This window comes from Cavia porcellus, unplaced genomic scaffold, assembly GCF_034190915.1.
Source record: "Cavia porcellus strain 051 isolate PalLab524CR breed Dunkin Hartley unplaced genomic scaffold, mCavPor4.1 scaffold_1, whole genome shotgun sequence".
Lineage (NCBI taxonomy): Eukaryota > Metazoa > Chordata > Mammalia > Rodentia > Caviidae > Cavia > Cavia porcellus.
This window is the reverse complement of record NW_026947484.1, coordinates 215,633,612-215,652,567: the sequence shown is the minus strand read 5'-3', so window position 1 is coordinate 215,652,567 and position 18,956 is coordinate 215,633,612.

Here is an 18,956-nt window from a genome sequence, read left to right as displayed (position 1 = left end):
TCACAGTTCTGGATGCTCAAGAGCATAATGCCTGCATCGGCTCAGCTCTGGTGAGTTCCTCCTGTAGGATGGGATGGGAGGATAAAACTGTGGAAGGGAAAGTGGCCTAAGAAGACAGGAAACAAAAAAGAAGAGAGGAAAAGCTTCCTTCTTTTGTGTCAAAAGGGACAAGGAACTCACAGGAGCTAAAACACTCCTAACAGATCCAAACCATCTGCAAGACCAGCATGGATCCTTTAATGAGGACGGAGCCCCATTAGGAGTAATATTTTAATTATTTTCTACTGAACCTCACTTCTCAAAAGTCTTATCCACAGAAGACCAAGCTTCTAGTGCACAAACCTTATTCAGAACAGAACCCCATTCGTGAGGGCTCTGCCCTGCGTCTTCACCTTCTCCTAACGTCCCCCCTCATCTACTATCACATTAGCAACCAAGCTTCCACATGTGCATTTAGGGTGTGGAGCACACTCAGACTGCAGCAGAGGTGACCACGGTGATATATCCAACTTCTCGATCCCTGGCTCCCGGGCCTTTCCCCTGGCCTGTTCACTGGAACGAGCACAAGGGGATGAACCCCATTGGACCACATGGATGATGACAGCATCCCAGAAGGGTTCAAGACGAAGGAAACCCAGAGCTCTGCTGGCCTCCGCCAACAGAAGCATTTTACCAGGTCAGACTCTCATGATGGAGAAACCAGCCTCCATCTTGGTCAAATTGCTTGTATGTTTGCTTTCTCAGCTATCGCTGCCAAAATCCATTTCATAACTAATTTAGAATGCTGCCAGCACTGCCTGTCTGTGAGTTCAATCAACATGGATTAAAATATTTTCAAAAAATCTATACCAAACATGTACAGATATTTTCTCCTCTTTGTTGCCTAATATATGCAATGCAACTTGTGTACAGATGGCATTTTCATTGTATTAGGTGTTCCATGTAATCTGTGTGTGGGAGGATGTGTGTAGGGCTGTGCAAATATCCACTGTTATGTAAGAGATTTGAGCATTCTTGGGTTTCAATATCCATGGAGAATCCTGAAATCCATTCCCTATGGAGACCGAGGGACAACTCTAATTGGAAGAAGGGTATCGTCAAAAAAGATTCTCATGTACACGCCAATGTCCTAATAAGTGGAGCAGGCACAGATCCTGTAGACTGGAAAGCTGGTGACTGTTCTTATGCTCTGGCAAAAAGTTTATGAAAGTGTCATTTGTGAGACTTTGGCGGGAAGACTACTTGAGTAGGGCTTGGGCTGAGATAACACCTCTGTCTCTCACTGGTAAAGTGAACTGAGAATCCAGTAACTTGGAGCCCTGAAGAGTTTTAAGAGCCAAGTGGTTCTGCATCCCAAAGAGAAGCCATGACTTAAGTCAGCTCTGCACAAACAGCCTCTGTAGGAGTTAAGACTATGGCCCTGAGCCTTTCTCAGGCTTTCTCCGAGGAGAATTTTTCCCTAGACAATGGGAGTCCACCCAGCAGCCAGGATCAGATGAAGGGTGTTCCCTTCCACCCAGGCCTATTGTCTCAGATGGCGTGAAGATAACAGCACAGAGGCCAGTAAAAATACAGCTAGAGGTTTCAGGCCCACAGACTCTGTCAAGACAAGACCTTTGGCTGGAGTTGCCTGCACGTGCACCTGACTGCAAGCAAACAGTCCCAGAGCCCCAGAGAGGCATGTTCCTTAGTCTAGGATGTGGCCTCAGAGGATAATGACCTCCCAGAAGGCCGAGTAGGGGTCAGGAAGGACTGTGGACAAGGGAGTTACTACCAGAAAACAGAAAGTCAAGGCGTCTTTCTACCTTCTAACTAGAATGGTTTGGTAATTGCTGTGGAGGGGCCATTTGTGCAGCTCCATTCTTTTACTTCCGCGTGTCATTTTCTAATCATAGGATGTGGCTTCTGTTCCATGCTTCTATCATGGTGTGTTGGAGGTGGGTGGGGGTCTCCAGGCCACAGGTGGCCATACCCAGAATGACTGAGGTGTTGGGTGCTGGATAGTGTGATATCTGAGGTGGAACAAAACACTGTTTGTGTTTTGTGTGTGAAAGGAAGATGCTGGGTCACTGAAAAGATAGATGGGGCAAAGATTGCTAATGTACCTCAGGATTGATGTTTGCCTTTACTTTCATAAAAAATATGACACCTAAGTTTTAGTGTGATCAAAAAATATTGTACAGTGAATTAAAAATTTTTTGAATGTCTAATGCATAATGACATTAATCTCCCTCAAAACAATTCCCTTTGCTTCAAGCATACTTCTCCCGTTATTGTTCCCACTTTCTGAAGCAGTTCTGGGAAATTCTCTTCCGTGAGTGTCTTCAGTTGGGCAGTCGTGGCCACCTCAGTGTCCTAAATCGGTATAAAATGTTTACCTTGAACAGTCATTTTGAGTTTGAGGAAGAATCAGCCATCTCAGGGTGGCAGATCCGCTGAATTGGGTGGATGAGAATACACTGCAGTGTTTTTGTTTGACAGAAATTGCTGTGTTTTTTGAATCAACTCAGGACATCAAGGATGACACTAAAAGACACTCACAGAAGGGAACTGGTCAAACTGCTTCAGACAGTGGCAAGGATGATGGAATAAACACATTCAAAGCTAGGGTGGATATTTGGAGGGCGTTTAATGGCGATATATCTTTTGTTACAATAATTTTTGCATTTTTAATTTAAATATTTGCTGTATTTTTTAATCAGCCTCCCACGTAGTTACCCAGAATAAAACTGCATTTCCCAGTCTCTTTATGGTTCTGTGTGGCTGTAATTAAGTTCTGGCCAATGAACTATGAATGGAGTGTTGGTGAAAACTGTGTCTTGGATCACACCTGAAAAGGCAGGGCTTGCCCGATCCCTTCCGCTTGCCCTGATGACCAGAATGTGGACCTATTGGAGACTCTGGTGGACCATGCATAGGAAAGTAAGCCATTCAAACAACAAATCCCTAAGGGTCATGAAGCAAGAAGACAGATGGAGCTGGATGTTTCAGTTACTTTTCCAACCCCGAGACACAATACCGGACATAATTTAAGGAAGGAAAGATTTATTTTGGCTCACGGTTTCAATCCATGGTCATGACTGGCTCCAATGCAGAAACAGGAAGGCATAGGGGCACAGAGGAGGAGAGGTGTTAAGATGGGCACCAGGAAGCAGAGAGAGAGAGAGAGAGAGAGAGAGAAACCGAGAACATATCCTTGCAGATCACACCACCAGTGACCCACCTCCCACCAGGACCCACCTTCTAACAACAAATTAACCATAGGACACCCCCACCCCGTGATTCAATCAGGCCTTCTTACACACGGGAGGCTTTGGTGGCACATTTTAGGTCAAACCATAACAGGCAGAGCTGAGCAAGCATGCCTATTGAGACTTTGATGTGAGAAAGAGATAAACAAGCTTGTGTAAGCCCCTGTTGTTGGGGGATTTTCTTGGTACTGTAGGTGGAGTTTCAGCCTGAAGAACAGAGCTGCGCCTTGATCACTGCCGTGCAATGGAGTGAGGTGACGCAGCAGGGAGCGTGCAATGTGCTGTGTGTCTGCCACAAGGAGGCTGTGACTCTATCTGGTGATCGAGTGGAAACTTTGTACTCAATCTAGAGCACTGCAGAATATTAAAAGAGAGGAGGCAACTAGATAAGAAAGTTTAATGAGGGGGCAGGCGAGAGTCACCACAGAGAAGCTGTGGCCGATGTCTGCAGACAGAGGGCAGGTTCTGTCTGATACAGGAATGATGTGAGCTGATTTATTTTGTGAGAGTGCGGGGGATTGGGTAAATCCATACACACATGAGCTTTGGCAAAGACTTTTGGGAGGAAGGAGCCGTAGGGGTTTTGGGAAGAAGGAGTTATGCACTATCAGGGCACAGTTGCGGACTGTTGCCATGATGATTGTGCTGTCTCTCAGATGGGGGGATCCAACATCTGGAAACCTGGGAAGTCTTCCGGGAGGGGAGATATTTGAGATGAATCTTGGAGGATGAGAGTTTTTCTGGATGTGCCCATGAGGAGAAAAGGGAGGACATAGCTGGCAGCTGGATGGGGTCAGTGGTGGAAGCCCTGATGTGGTTCAGAGGCAAAAAGAGGGGAGTCCTAGGAGGCAGGATTGTGTGGTAGATGGGGACACTGAACATCATGTGCTGGAAGGTCGATTTAAGTGCTGCAATTATCGAGGGATTTAACCGGGAAGCAATATGATCTGATTTTTTGTTTTGAAGGCCGGAAACACGGCATGAGATGGCTTTGAAAAGAGGAAGCCTAGGGGCAGAGGGAGTGAACTATGGAAATGCAGTGTAACTCAGTTTTGATTTTCCCACAGAAACAATATTTAATAGATGAGTATGTTCCTGGCCAAAGGCCTGATATACAAATTTTTTATAGAACAGACCACAAAACCAAGCTCAACTAGCTATAAGGACACACCTATAATCTGTACATCACAAAGCTTTCCAAGTAGTGTATGACTAATCAAAGAGAGCACACAGCGCTAGCTGCAAAAATATGTATGTGTGAGATAATACAATACCCTCAGCCACATGCTTCTGCCTTTTAGAAAACTGTCATTAAAAGGCAATCAGTATCCAGGTGTGGTGGCCATTCCTCCTGGCCCCAGGAAATCACTGACCTGCTTTCTGTCACGGTGGATTCGCTTTCATTTCTTACAGTTTTATATAAATGCAACCACAGAACAAACAGGGATTCTTTGGGGATTTGACTTCTTTCTCTTGGCATGATTATCTTCCATGTTAAAGCAAATACCGATAATTAACTCCTTTTTTACACTAAGTAATACTTTATTGTAGAGCTAAAACACAATCTGCCTGTTCATTCACCTGTCGATAGGTACTTGGGTTGTTTCCAGTTTTGGGATATTACAACTTAAGCCGCTACGAGCATTTGTGAATAAGTCTTTGTACAGACGTACTGTTAGTTCCCCGAAGATTCCTATGAATGGAATAGTTGGGTCCCATGATATGTGTATGCTTAACTTTTTAAGAAATTGCCACACTGTTTTCCAAAGTGGTTGGTGGCTGTACAGCCATCAATTCTTCCTGCTTGCATTTGAAAGTTGAAGTTCCTCCAAATCCTTGCCAACACTTGCTATGGTCTATTTTATTTTAGCTATTTACAATTAATTGTTAGCGATCACTTAAATCTGCTGCCTATTTTATTAGGTTCTTTTTTTCTTAAGTTTCATGAGTTATTTATATATCCTGAATATAAATATTATTATATTATTATATAATATAATATTATAATATAATATATTATTACATTATTATATTATTATCATATATATAACTTGAAAATATTTTTCTCCCAAGTCTGTGGCTCTTCTTTTCATTCTCTGAACAATGGCTGTTAAGAACAAAAGACTGTATTTCTTTTTTTTTTTTACAGAAGCCCAATTTATCAAATGGGTTTTTTGGGGTTGTTTCTGTTTTTGTTTTTTTTGGCGGTACTGGGGATTGAACTCATGGCCGCACACTTGCAAGGCAGGTGATTATGCCACTGAGCTAAATCCCCAGCCCTCAAATGGATATTTTGTGGGACATGTTTTTGGTATTGTATCCAAAAAATTTTTTGCCTTTCCCAAGGTCACAAAGGTTTTCTTCTGGCTGTTTTGTATTTTAATATTTAGATTTAGGTCTGGAGTCCACTTTGGGTTCTGCTTTATAGAGAAGGCTCAGAACACTTTACAGTTTTCCTTACCGATGTAAGTAATTGCCCAGTATTATCTGTTGAGAAAGACTGCCCCTTTTGTGTGCTGCACTGCAAAAAAAAAAAATGTTGAAAATCATTGATTCATATTAATAGGTTCTATTTCTGGCTCGATTCCGTCCCACTGAGCTTTTTATCTTTACTCTGGTACCACACTGTCTTGATTACTGTAACTTTGTGGTAAGTTTTGAAAACAGTGTTCATCTTCCCGCTTTAATCTTCTTTGAAATCTGTTTTGGGTATTCTAGATCTTTTGTGTTTCTATATAAATATTAGAATCAGTTTTTCAATCTCTGTGTTTCAAAAAAGACTTACTTTGTATACCTAAAACATAAAAAAGTATTTTTCCTCTCAGAGATAATACTAGATAATATTCTGGCTGTAAACTTCTAGTTTTTTTATAGTTTAAAGTATCTGCTTTCATTGAGTGTTTCTGTAATAATTATAACATGCTAAGCATTGCTTTTTTGCTGCAAGTTTATTGAAATATAATTTACATACAATAAAATGGATCTTTTTCACATGCATAGTTTAATGAGTTTGCACAAACATGTACAGTTAAGTGACTGCCATCACAGTGAAAATGTAGAACATTTCTAGTCAGACATGGTGGTTCATGCCCATCAGACCCAGCACTCCGGGAGACTTAGGCAGAAGTATGACAATTTCAAGTCCAGCAACTTGGAGAGAGCTTGTCTGAAAGAAATTTTTTTAAAGGGTGAGGCTGTGGATGTTGCTCCATGTAAAGGCCATGAGTTCAATCCCTACTGCTGAGAAAACAAGACACAGGACATTTTCATCACCCTGAGAATTCCCCTCCTTCCCTTTTGCAGTCATTTCTCTTTCCATCCTCCAGGGACCACTAGTCTGATTTCTCTCCCTATAATTTCACATTTCACTGGAATGACACCTAAGTGGAATCAAAATAGGTAATGATTTGTGTCTGACTTCTTTCATTTGGTATATGATATTTGAGAATTATCCATGTTGCGTATATGAGTACTTTGTTCTTTTTATTGCTAGGTAGTGGCTATGTTTGGGTACTAAGTGTCCCTCAAAGGTCCATATGGTAAAGGTTTGACCTCCAGGGTGGCATTATTGGGAGACGTGGAGCCCTTAGGAAGTGAAGTCTAGTGCGGTCCTTCGGTCAGTGCAGGGGTGTCCTTAAAGGGACCCTTCCTGCTCCTCTTTTATTTCTGGCTATGAGGTAACAGTTTTCTCACATCCTCTCTACGACTACAACCCAGCAGGCTCACCAGAGGCCCAAAGCAATGATTCTACCCCACTGGGACTTGAACTCCCAAAACCGTGAGCTAAACCTTGCCTTTTTTAAGTTGGTTATCTCAGGTATTTCATCATAGTAACATGACGCTGACAAACACTGAGAATACTACAGTTTATCTGTCCACTAGGTGATGGATATTGGGTTGTTTCAGGTTGGAGGTAATTATGAGTAAAGCTACTATAAATATTTGCATATCATATTTGAGTGCACATGTATATTATTTATCTTGTGTAAATAAAAATATCTAGAAGTGGGCATGCTAAATCACGTGATATGCAAATGTTCCACTTTAGAAACTGCTGCACTCTTTGGCTAAGTGCCTGTGCCATTTAGAATTTGCACCAGCAGCACAGGAAATTTCCAGCTGCTTTGCATTGGCCCTGATATTGTCGGTAGTGATGATTCTCGTTGGTGTAGAGTGGTGTTGTTTTATGATTTTCATTAATATTTCCCTAATAACCATGAAATTGAACATCTGTTATGTGTGGTTTTCCTTTGTCTTATCTGTATATTATCTTCTTCAGTGAAGTCTGTTCAGTGTCACTAAATTGCTCAGGCTGGGCTGGAGCGTTTGAGCCCACGGCCTTAGCCTTCCAGAGTGTCGGGATTAGAGGTGAGTGCCTCCAGCCTGGCTTGTGCTTATTTTTGAATATCCTTTTTTTTTTTTTTTTTTTTTTTGCGGTACCAGGGATCGAACTCACGACTTTGTGCTTGCCAGGCAGGTGCAAGTATCTTATTATTGAGTTGTAAGATTTAGAAAGCATTATCTTAAGTATTTTATGAATAACAACTAATCTTCTTTAAGACTCCATGAGTAGGTATTATTTCCCTTATTTAACAAAAGAGAAAACTGTAGTACAAGAAAGTTAAGTCACAAATCCACATCCCTGCTGCTGGAATTTGACCCTGAATGTGGGACGCAGCTGAGACAGGCCAGGAGCCCGCTCTGTGTACTGTGCTGTCACTATCTCTGCATGTATGCAGCTTTTCCCACCTTAGTCTTGCTGTGACGTATAAGGCAAAGAAACGCATCCTCAATGAAGTGGTGGCATTTCAAGGTCCCCTTCTGGAGAGTGTTTCATGGGAAATTTTGAAGGGCCCTCGGGAGCAGCTTTGAACTGCTGTTTGTTCTCCCTTTGAGAAAATGGGACACGGATTTCTGTTCTCTTTAGGATGCTAAGTTCCAAAGATTGGACTCATGTCCTCAAATATAAGTAAATGATGTCATTATGGTTGTCACTGCCAGATGGAATGAATTTTATGGGCTGCTGTAAGTGAAACTTGGTAAGCAGAATTTCTTTCAGTGAGGGAATTACTGTAATTTAGTTTGCTTCCCTTTCATCAAGTAAGAACACAAGGATTAGAGACTGTGTGGTACAGTGGTTAAGTCTGAGGGGCATGAGAAGAGATCTCATGTTAAGTGTTCTTTTAACAACAACAACAATGAAAACTAGACAAAGAAACAGAAGGACATTTTTGGAGGTGATGACTCTCTCTACCTTGATTGTGGCAATGGTTTCACAAGCACATCCATGTGTTCAAATTCATCCAACTGTATTCATTAAATATGTGCAATGTTGCATTTCAGCTCTATCTCAATAGAGCTGCTTAAAATTAAAAAGAACAGAGCACAGAACAAGACTGCCTGAGTTCAAATCCCAGCTCTGACTTTACAGCTGGGAGACTTTGGCTAATATCTCTAACAGAGATTGTGAGATGCCCTCACATGTCAATGCAGCATGTTCTCACTGGCTTGTCATTAGCGGAAACGAGATGTCACATGGAACACACAGCAGGGCTTGCAGCTAGAAAATGCCCAACAAGTAGCAGTTGTATCACTGTCATCTTTAGATGAAGGGCTAGATCAGACGAGGGGATTTTACTGTCTTCTCCCAGAGCTGGTAAGGAGATCACTCAAAAATGCCAAGCTGCTGTTCGTGCCAGGCTGCTCCTGGGCCTCACACATTACCCTTGGGGTGCCCTTGATGACACTCCAGAACCCAGCTCCAGTGAAGCCCTCAGGCTAAAAGCAACTGAGGGCAGTACCTCAACGGGTAGCTCAGACAGTTTGCAGCACCAGAATTTCTGATTTGTTTTTTAAAAAAATGACATTAATTAGCTCATGGAACACAGAGACCAGACATTGGAGACCAGCTGGGTAGATGTATAGGGATGATAACAAGGTTTTTTTTTAATTAAAATGCACACTATTCTATCTAGGATTAAACACATTACATTTTTAAATACTCTTTTTAAAAATGCTCTGGGAAACAGAAATTTGAAGGCCTGGTTCAATTTAGTTTGAGTCTTAGTTTCTGTCACCATAAGAGCGACCTCAAATGATAGACGTGCGTCATTCACTGTGCCTGGTAAATCACATTCATAGCTTACTCCTAATCATCAACCGTGCACACTCAGCCCGTAAGTTTCCATCCTTCCTGATGTCAATGACGTCATGCATAATAATTAAGAGTTTTATGTTTTTAGAATTTTAAAAAGCTGATCCAAGATTCTCTAAGACCTTTATTTAGAAAAATTTCCGACCTTATTTTTTTTAACTGTATGGTGTTTTTATTAAGTGACATAATTGTATAGTTTTCATCAGTAAGATCACTTAATGATGGAGACATTTCTGAGCTGCCGTTTTCAGAATGCTGTCGCCATAGCATAAGTTTTATCTGAAAAGTTGTTTTTCTCTCATTTCTTGTTACTTGTGACTTGATATAGAACAGACTGTTTTTATCTGAAATATTCACTGAGGTCACATGCTAACAACCTCTTGTCAGAAGAGGCCCATGAATCTAGAACTTACTCACCTTCTGTCAAGGAAAAATGGATAAGTCATCCTTCTACGTGACACCTACGAGGCTTATTCCCTAGGAAGAGGTTTCCTTTAATGCCTTTCTCATTTATGTGGTATGAAAATATTCTATTTATGTGTTTAACCACCCAACCCCACTGGCACATGCTGTGTTGCTTACTTCTGTGAGGAGCCTTCTGTAAGAGGTGGTCAGAATGGAGGGGTACCTCCCACCCCCCAGACTCAAATCCCCTGAACTCTCAGAGAACCTTCTGGAACTCAAGGTGGCCTGAAGCTGGGACTAAGGGAGGGTCCAGTATTAATTCATTTATTAAATATCAAGTAAGCCTTTCTTAAATTTCTAGGTTATAAAAAGACTGATAATATTTTTACACCTCACCCAAAGGATCATGTTACACATTTCCTGTGGGAGCCGAGATACAGGCACTTCTGTGGGATAAACTGAGAGATGCCTGCCCCACCCCATCTTTGGGTGGGATCCTGAGGGTAGACTCCCATGGGGACAGTAATACCTTTTCCTTTTAGTCAGAAGGTAAACCCACGTTCCCAAGCTCCTCAGCTCCTACCATCTCTTTAAATGGATGGAAGATAACCCATTTCCTGCCTCTGCCTTTGGCCACCCTCCATCCAGATCCTTAGAGGCCCGGGTCACTAGCGCAGCAGGGCTTTACCTGAAAAGCTCCCAATGCATCCTACAAACAGGGCCTTTATGTCTGGAGGGCAGGGAACAGGGCTGGAGTGGAGCAGTCACTTGGGTGCTGGTGGGGAGCAAAGCTCTCCTATGAGCTCACCATCCTGAGCCAGCGTCGTCCTGGGAGGCAGTGCCCAGCTCCCAGCTTTACAGAACCAGCACCCGAAGGCCCTCGGTCAGCATCTAGGGGAGGCAGCTGCACAGAGCTGAAATCGCATTATCTGCTTCAGGTTAGGCTGCAAGAGCAGGCTGGGTCCTTTGGGCTCCGTATTGTGGGGAGTTTGGATGTTAAGGAATCTGGGCCAGTTTGGGCAGCTCGGCCCTCAGGAATATTCTGAGCCTGGAAGAGCTTCAGAGGACCCTGTCATTCCACCCACCGCTATGAGGGCAAGGGTCTCCGGTGGTCCAGGATTCAGGGAAGCAGCAAGAGAGAATCAGGAACCAGGAGAGGCTGAGCAGCTGGGCAGCCAAAGCGAAAGCCCCAGGGAACATTGGGGCAGCCATTACTCTAGAAAGACCTTGCCAGGGCTCCCTGCCCTCCTCCGTTAACACTGAGATGTCCAGAAGGTGGCACCTCCACTCTGTGTGTGTGTGTGTGTGTGTGTGTGTGTGTGTGTGTGTGTGTGTAGTGTGTGTGTGTAGTGTGTGTGTGTAGTGTGTGTACACACATGCATCGAATCTGGGTTCTGGTTCAGAGCTGGACAGAATCATGGTCTCAATCTTCTAGGACTCTTTTTTTTGTCTTTTTCCTTTTTATCGGTACCAGGGATCGAACTCACGACTGCCTGCTTGCAAGGCAGGTGCTTATGCCGCTGAGCTAAACCTCCAGCCTCTCTTCTAGGACTTTTATCACAAGGAAATTTGACAGCAAGGCTGCTTCCCTGGGCCTTGGAGAAGGCACCCTATTTGGATCTTGGCTCCCACATGCTCAGAAGAATTCCCTGGCTTTTGAGCCCCAACATACACACACACAGAGACACACACACACACCACGCACACATGCATGCCCGCACATGCACGCATGCACACACGTGTATGTGGCTTGTGTTTGCTCGCAGACTTGCAAATCAGCCCTGGCCCCATGCAGACACATAAGAACAGACAAGAACAGCCCTTGGCTTCCCCCAGCTGTGGAAGTAACCCCCAGATACATGCCACCCTTCAGGCACACAGTGCCAGGCCACAGGTCCCACCCGTAGGGACATGAAACAGACGGGGTCCCCCAGGCTATGTGCCTCTCCAAGGCTGGTGTCCACCAAAGTCAGAGCCACACACAGCTGCTGCCAGGACACAGGCCCCCATTGTGCTGCCTGGCCCAGGGGGACAATGAGGGCCTGTTTCCCCCCAGAGCGCAGCACTGTCCCTCTCTCTACCACACCACAGCAGGGGCCCCGGGAGCCCAGTGGCCTGGGCGAGAGGGTGAGAGGGACTCCCCTGGGACCATGCTCTGGGGGAAACCACCAGGGAGGAACGGCAGTCCATTCTGCCCTTTGGTCTAAGGCGAGAGAATCAGGGTTTGTACTTGTCCTGTGCTGGGGAATCAATCATCGGGCTAAGGGCCAGGATAGAAGTTATACTGGGGGGTGCCGAGCTGCCTGCCCACCCCTTCTGCAACTTAGCTGCCCTGCCCAAGAGGCCACAGGCCCCGCTGAGTCCCAGAGGACAGTCTCAATGCCTCACCCAACCAGGCTATCCCAATCTGTGAATATGAGTTTTGGGAGTGTGGAGACTGCAGCTGGCCTGCCACTTGACCCTCCTCAAATGCCCATGACCCTCTTGTCACCGGACCCTCTATTTCTGTTTTGACCTCGCTGCTTGTCCTGCCTCTGAGCACCACTGCCTCCCCAAGGTGCACATCTCTTAGTCCCTCTACCAGTGCTGATGGAGCATTTACTGGCTACTGGACACTGCCTTGGTCACACGGCTATGGGACCCTTCTCATTTTACCATCCGTGACACCTGAGTACAAGTCTTACGCTCCAGGCAAACTGATTTTGATTGCTTTTTTCCAGATTGCCTCTTATGTTTTCTTTCTGTGCTCTCTGTTCATTCACACATTAAGGCAGTAAATAAGTACTGAGCAATATTTTGCATTATTATTATTATTATTATTATTATTATTATTTTTTCTTGTTATCATTCATTGCTTACCTGAAATTCAAATTTAGCTGAACATCTTATATTTTTAATGCTAGGTTTGGCAGCTCTGACTGAGCACCTACAGTGAGCTGTGCTCGAAAGGTATGGGAACAAGTGACCTGTGCCTGTCCTTAGGAAGCTCCCAGTCTAATAAGGGGGATTTCCAAATAGAGAAACTCCTACCCCAGGAGCAGTGAGGGGGTGCTTTTATGGGGTCATCTCAGGGTACCATGGTCACTCAGGAAGAGGAATTCAGCCTGGCCAGGGAAGATCAGAGAAGGCTTCCTATCAGAAAGTAATTTAACTTGAATTAAACCTTAAAGATTAAACAGGAAGATGATCACAGCTGCTGTTAGAATGAGGATGGCAAGGGGCAATTTGGAGCACTGACACAGAGACCGTGACCCCTGATGGCTGGCTGCTGGGTGAGTGAGCTGGCCCAGGACTAAAGGTGTGCAGAGAACCTGCAGTGAGGCCAGCATGCAAGTCTGCACAGAGACAAAGGGAACTGCAGCTGTGCGACAGCTCTCACTGTCTGTGAAAGACTGAAGCCAAGAAGGGTCCACAGCCACAGGTCAAGAGCCTGATACTCAGGAGAAGAAGCCATTGTCACCTTGACCTTGGGCTGTGAACCACTTTACTCCTCTCTTCCAGGAGATGGTCCTCGATAGGAACCTCGGTAGCCAACCTGTGCGGCATGTGAAGGACGGGACCACGACCCACGTGCGCTTGGGTGAGAGCGTGACACATGAGGGGATACACGGATGCAAAGCGGCTGGGTACCGTGTGCACCATCCTTGTCATCACCTTATTATTTGGGTTTGTAACATCAGGGCAGCAAAGAATGTGGTACATATGAGTCATTTCAAAGGCTCAAGTACAAGTCCTGCCTCTGTCACTTAACCTCTCTGAGCCTCGATTTCTATCTTTGGAAAGTGAGGAAATTTTTACCTAAACTTACATTAAAATAAACAAGTCAGTGAATGAATGAATGAATGAATGAATGAATGAATCTGATTGGCACTATCTTAACATTCAAGGAGACAGTATATGTAAAATAACAGGTATACAGGTTCCTCAAAGGTTTGAGTTTTTTCCCCCTCCAAACACTGCAACTACCATTCACTCAGGAATTACTACATAAACAGCAGTAGCAACATTTCTATAATGTGAACCAGGTAGTCAAGGTTTTCTAAGGTGTTCATAGTTAGAAGATGGAAGATGGAACTCTCTAATCCAGTGTGCTTTCTCCATAACTACATTTTTTTTTCCTAAACTGAGAAGCGTAGACTTCATACAGTATCTAGAATTGGTAAGATTTAAGGAACTCCTAACGTGATCATAATGAGATATTCTCATCATTACATTTCTACTGATACTAATGTCTGTGCAAGCTTTTTATTTTTCCTCGTTCTGACTTACGAATTTCTCCAGGAGCTATTCTCAGATTTCCCAGAGGGCAATGGGTTATGGCTTTAATCACCCCAGGGGAATTGTAGTAGGGGTCTGCTCGGACATTCCCAGGAAGGGCCTCAAATCATTGTACACCAAACAAGGGTCCAAGTGTGGACCGAATGTTGGTGACCTCCAGAGTTTTTATGTTGAAGGCTCAATGGGGGCACAGTGGGGTTGTATTTGGAGATCAGGCCTTCAAGGAAGTCACTAAGGTTAAATGACAGCATAAGGGTCAGGTTTAATCCAATGGCGTGTGTGTCCTTATATGAATGGCAAGGGACATGAGAAATCTCGCTGCTTCCCCACAGAGGAAAGGCCACATGAGCACACAGTGCTCATGCAGGAAGCTATCTGCAAGTCTTGAGGCCCTCACCAGACCCGGAATATGCCAGCACCTTCATTTTGGACTTCGGGCCTGCAGAACGATGAGAAATAGACAGCTGCTGTTGGTACCAGCCGGGGTGTGGTGCTTTGCCGTGGCAACCTGAGCTGACTGGTCAACCTCCTCTTTTGTCCCAGGCCTTGTCTGCCCAGGCGGCTTTGTTCAGACCCACGCCTGCATGATTCGCGTGCACAGGATGTGAATTCACTCCACACTGTTAAGTCGCTGCCGTCTCCCGGGCAACCAGCGTTCCCCATGTCCATTCCCTTTCTCCTCAATGGGCTTCTTTACACCCAGCTTTGCGGCGGCATATTTACACATGAACATTTTCTAGGGACTTTTCATCTTCAGTGTGACCTGCCTGGCTCTTTTCTTCCATGTTTGTATTTCAATGCACACTTAAATACCACAGTGGTGCTTTTACACGGTGCTGGTTGTGGCTGTCCGCCCAGTCTGGGTGCCTGGTCTTCAAGGTGGATGGGTGGGTGGGCGAGTACGTGAATGACCCCTTCTCGGCTCAGCCTGGGCCTTCAGGCTGGATTTCTTCGCTTGCCCTCCCCCAGAGCTGCCTTCCCCTCCTCACCCACCCGCCCACGCCAGGTCACCACCCCAGTTTCCATCAGTCTCCCTTCTAGACCACCAACCACTTGCAGATTACAGGTGCTGATTAGTAATACTGATTCACCCAGGGAGCGCTGTGTGGCACCATGCTGGGCACCATTTTTAGCACCTGCATGGCCGCTCTGATTCTCAGCACTAACTCCCGTGGGCAGGTCTTCTCTGCACCCTTATTTTGTAGACTGTGGCTCACAGACTTCCTTGCCTAGGAGCAACTGGGAGAGAAAAGAGCTGGGGTTTCTAGTGGACCTGCTGGTGATAACATGCATTTATCCATCCTGGCCCAGCAATCAGTGTCTTACTCGGCCTGAGAACCACGTTTCCCTTTCCCTGTCGAACCACCCAGTGCTCTACTAGTGTTAACCACGTGTCCCACCCACACGCTTGCACTAGAGCCCACACTTGGCATCCTGGATTGTACAAGGGATGATTGAAAGATACAGTGAATATTTAAATTTTTTTTAATATTTGATTTTTTTTTGTCTTTTTCCTTTTTATCGGTACTAGGTATTGAACTCACAACTGCCTGCTTGCAAGGCAGGCGCTTATGCCGCTGAGCTAAATCCCTAGCCCCTAATATTTGAATTTTAAAATAAAAATTTTTTAATTAGAAGATACATTGCTAAGAATGATAGAATAAGTGTGTTCAAAGCAAGGAGGAAATTTTTAAGGGAGATTAATGGCAATATGTCTTTTAAATGTAAACATTCACCGTATTTCATGATCACCCTTTGTTAGTCATCAGTTAGTTGCATTTTGTAAAATGCATTTTTGTAAAATGCATTGCAATGTATTCTTGTCCACCTTATACATCAGATCTGGCGCTGTGTGACTTCTGGCTCTTCTTCAAAGTCAATGCGAGCAAGAACGGTAAAAGTTTTGAATGTAGTCACCAAGACACTGCAACTGAAGACTCTCACAAAAGACGACTTCCAGAACTGCTTCAGAACTTGGTAAAAGCCACAGGCCATGTGTGTTCAAAATGAGAAGCGGGTATTCTAAGGGGGGGGGGATGTTAATGGGGGCATATTTTTATTGCAATAAACCTTTAAAATGAAAAAAATCAAGCATTCATCTTAATTTTTGAGCACATCTTATGTAAAGAAATGAACCGTTTTTCCTAGCTCATGAAGTTCCAGAAAGCTGAGCATCTGTGCCTGGTTCATACCCCAAGACACGACATCTAGCGCGGGGTGACACTCTGGGGATTCCTCCCCAGCCACAGGCCACTCCTGACTGCCCTGTTCCTACCTCCAGCTGAGCACAGTTTGACCCTGACGCTGCTGTCTGAACTAGCTTTTGCCATGATTGCTGATATGCTTTCCCTTTTTTCTCTGAATCAACACTAGCTCTGTAGCTCCCTTCCCTTGCCTGATAAGGGTGGGGTACCGGCATCTGCCTGAACTTGGGGTGTGCTTTTCTAGCCTGGTCAGAACAGCAGCTCCTATCTAGCTGGTGATGGGCTGGGAGCCAGATACCAACAATGGAGGCCTTGTGAGCCGGCCCCAGGGGTGTGCTGGGAGCCCAACAATTTAGCACACACACACACAACCCTTCCTGGTACCACCTTCTTATCTCCTGCTACCAAACCCTGGTCAGCACCCAGGTTGTAACCCAACCCCTGTAATTGCATGTCCTAGATAGGGTTCTTCTGGGCTTGGACCATGGTTAAACATTGACTCCAGGTGCCCAGCCATCACCAGTGACCACAGGCCATGCTGCTGGGGTCTCTGGTTGGGTGTCCCCCACTTCCTCCTCCTAGGGCTCACTAAGGAGCCTCAACACTGGGCAGGCAGGTCAGCCCACACTGGTGAGCCAGCAGGGTGGGGGAGCCCCAACTCTAACCCTGCTCTCCTCCCCGCACCCTCGGCTCCCTCCTCTTCCTAGCGGCCTCTTTCTCAGCATCATTCTACTTCTCCTCCTCCTCCTCGCTCCTGCATTGTCTCAGACCTCTCCCTACCCAGGTGACCTTTCCCTTCCCATTTCCCTCTTTCTCCAGGGCCTTCCATCTTATGGTGGGGGATCCCATGCTTCCATGGCTCTGCTGTCTCTTCTGCACCCCTCTGACTTTCTCCCATCTGGGAAATTAAAGGTGTAGTGGGGGAAACAGGGGACTCAAGACCCTGACCTCTTTCTGACTGGGCTCAGATCAGGCTCTCTTTCTGGTTGCTAAGGGAGTGAGCAGCAGATCCTGCCCTCTGGCTCTCTGCTAGAGTCCCCTAGGTCTGTCTCCTGCCCTCTTCTGCACAGGGACATGTGGTGCTGCTCCTAGGGTTTGTAGCATATGCCCAGGGTCTATGTGTCACATACCCTGATGGTCTCTCTGTGCATTGGCACTGTGACTGCCCCCACCAAATCTCCAGAAACCCTCCTAGTCCTCCCTCAAAGGCTGGACAATTTGTGGGCATCCTGTAGAACCCTGGGCATCTCCTCCTGTCAGCCAGCAGAGATTCATCAGGCCCCCAAAGCCACACCCAGGACCCATAGCCTGCTTTCCTTGAGGACAGCCCTAGAGAGGATCCTGACATCAGGGACTCTTAGCCAGGGGTCAGCACCTTTGCAAAAAGGCATAAAACTTTAGAAATTCTCATTCCAGAGTCAACTCTTCACCTTCCCTAAGGCACAGACGCAGTAGGCTGTCCCAGGACCCACTTCCCACCTCAGGGACATTAGGCCTGGGTTGACACTCATGCTGGTTATGAATGCAGACCATGCTGAGACAACTCAAGACCAAGTTGGACCCTATGCAATTCACTTATCTGACACCCCATTGCAGCACCCATTTAGAACTTTTATGATATAACCTAAGGGTCACCAGCAGCAGGACAGGACCAGGGACACACAGACGAGGACCCTGATTCATAGTACCTGATGTGAGCCTACAAGCTGGAGAAACGAGCCCAGGCCATGGGTTCAGGGTGCCAGAGAGGAGGAGGAGGCAGCTGGGAGGGCTGAGCAGGCTTGGGGCTGCAAGCAGCTATGGCTCCATGGGAAACAAGCTTCAGAGCCTGGGCATTCATTATCTCCTGGTTGGAACCAGGTGGCACCAGAGCCCGGCCTTCCATGGAATACAACACAAGGCCCCAGTGAAGACCCCAGTGCAGCTGCTTTTGAGGTTACTTGTGTTCAGCCTCTGGTTAAAATCCTGGCTCTACCCTATTTCCCTCAAAGTAAGACCTAACTGGAAAATAATCAGCCTTGAAAACTATAGAGATAAAAGATTCCAGCCCCAATCAGTCTACCATTGCCTCAGTTTGAGGCGTCTCAGTTAGGTCATTGGTGCAGTGATAGATGAGGTGGTTCTGGCCAGCCACTTCCTTAACATCCCAGAGTCTCAGTTATCCCATCTATAAAATAGGTATCATAGAAGTTCACAATCACTAAGCTTTTAAAGAAAAACACAAGAAAGATTGCAGAAGAGCTTACTCATAGAAGGGCCTGCTGAGGTGGCAGGCAGCTCTGTTGGGTGTTATGACTGGTAGCAGTGACAGAGGCCAAGTTGTATCATGACCACGACACTAGGAGTGCTCACAGAGAGTGTGTTACTCCCTTATTCTGTGGTGCTTTCTCTTCTCATTTGACCCTTCCTGCTGCTCCATGAGCTCCAGAACTCTGTTCAATCACCTTCCAACATATGTTCCTCAAGGCCAACACCTGGGCTAGTTGACTGGCCCGACCCCACACCACTAACTGGTCTTAGGATGACTCTTTCCCAGAATGCCCCATGGGAGGAGCTTCTCCCTCTTCAGGGTCTCCAGCTCAGGCCAGGGAAATTGGACCACGCTGTGAATTAGGGAAAGACTCCACGTTTAGGCATCTATGGCTGTGCAACCAATGACCTTAA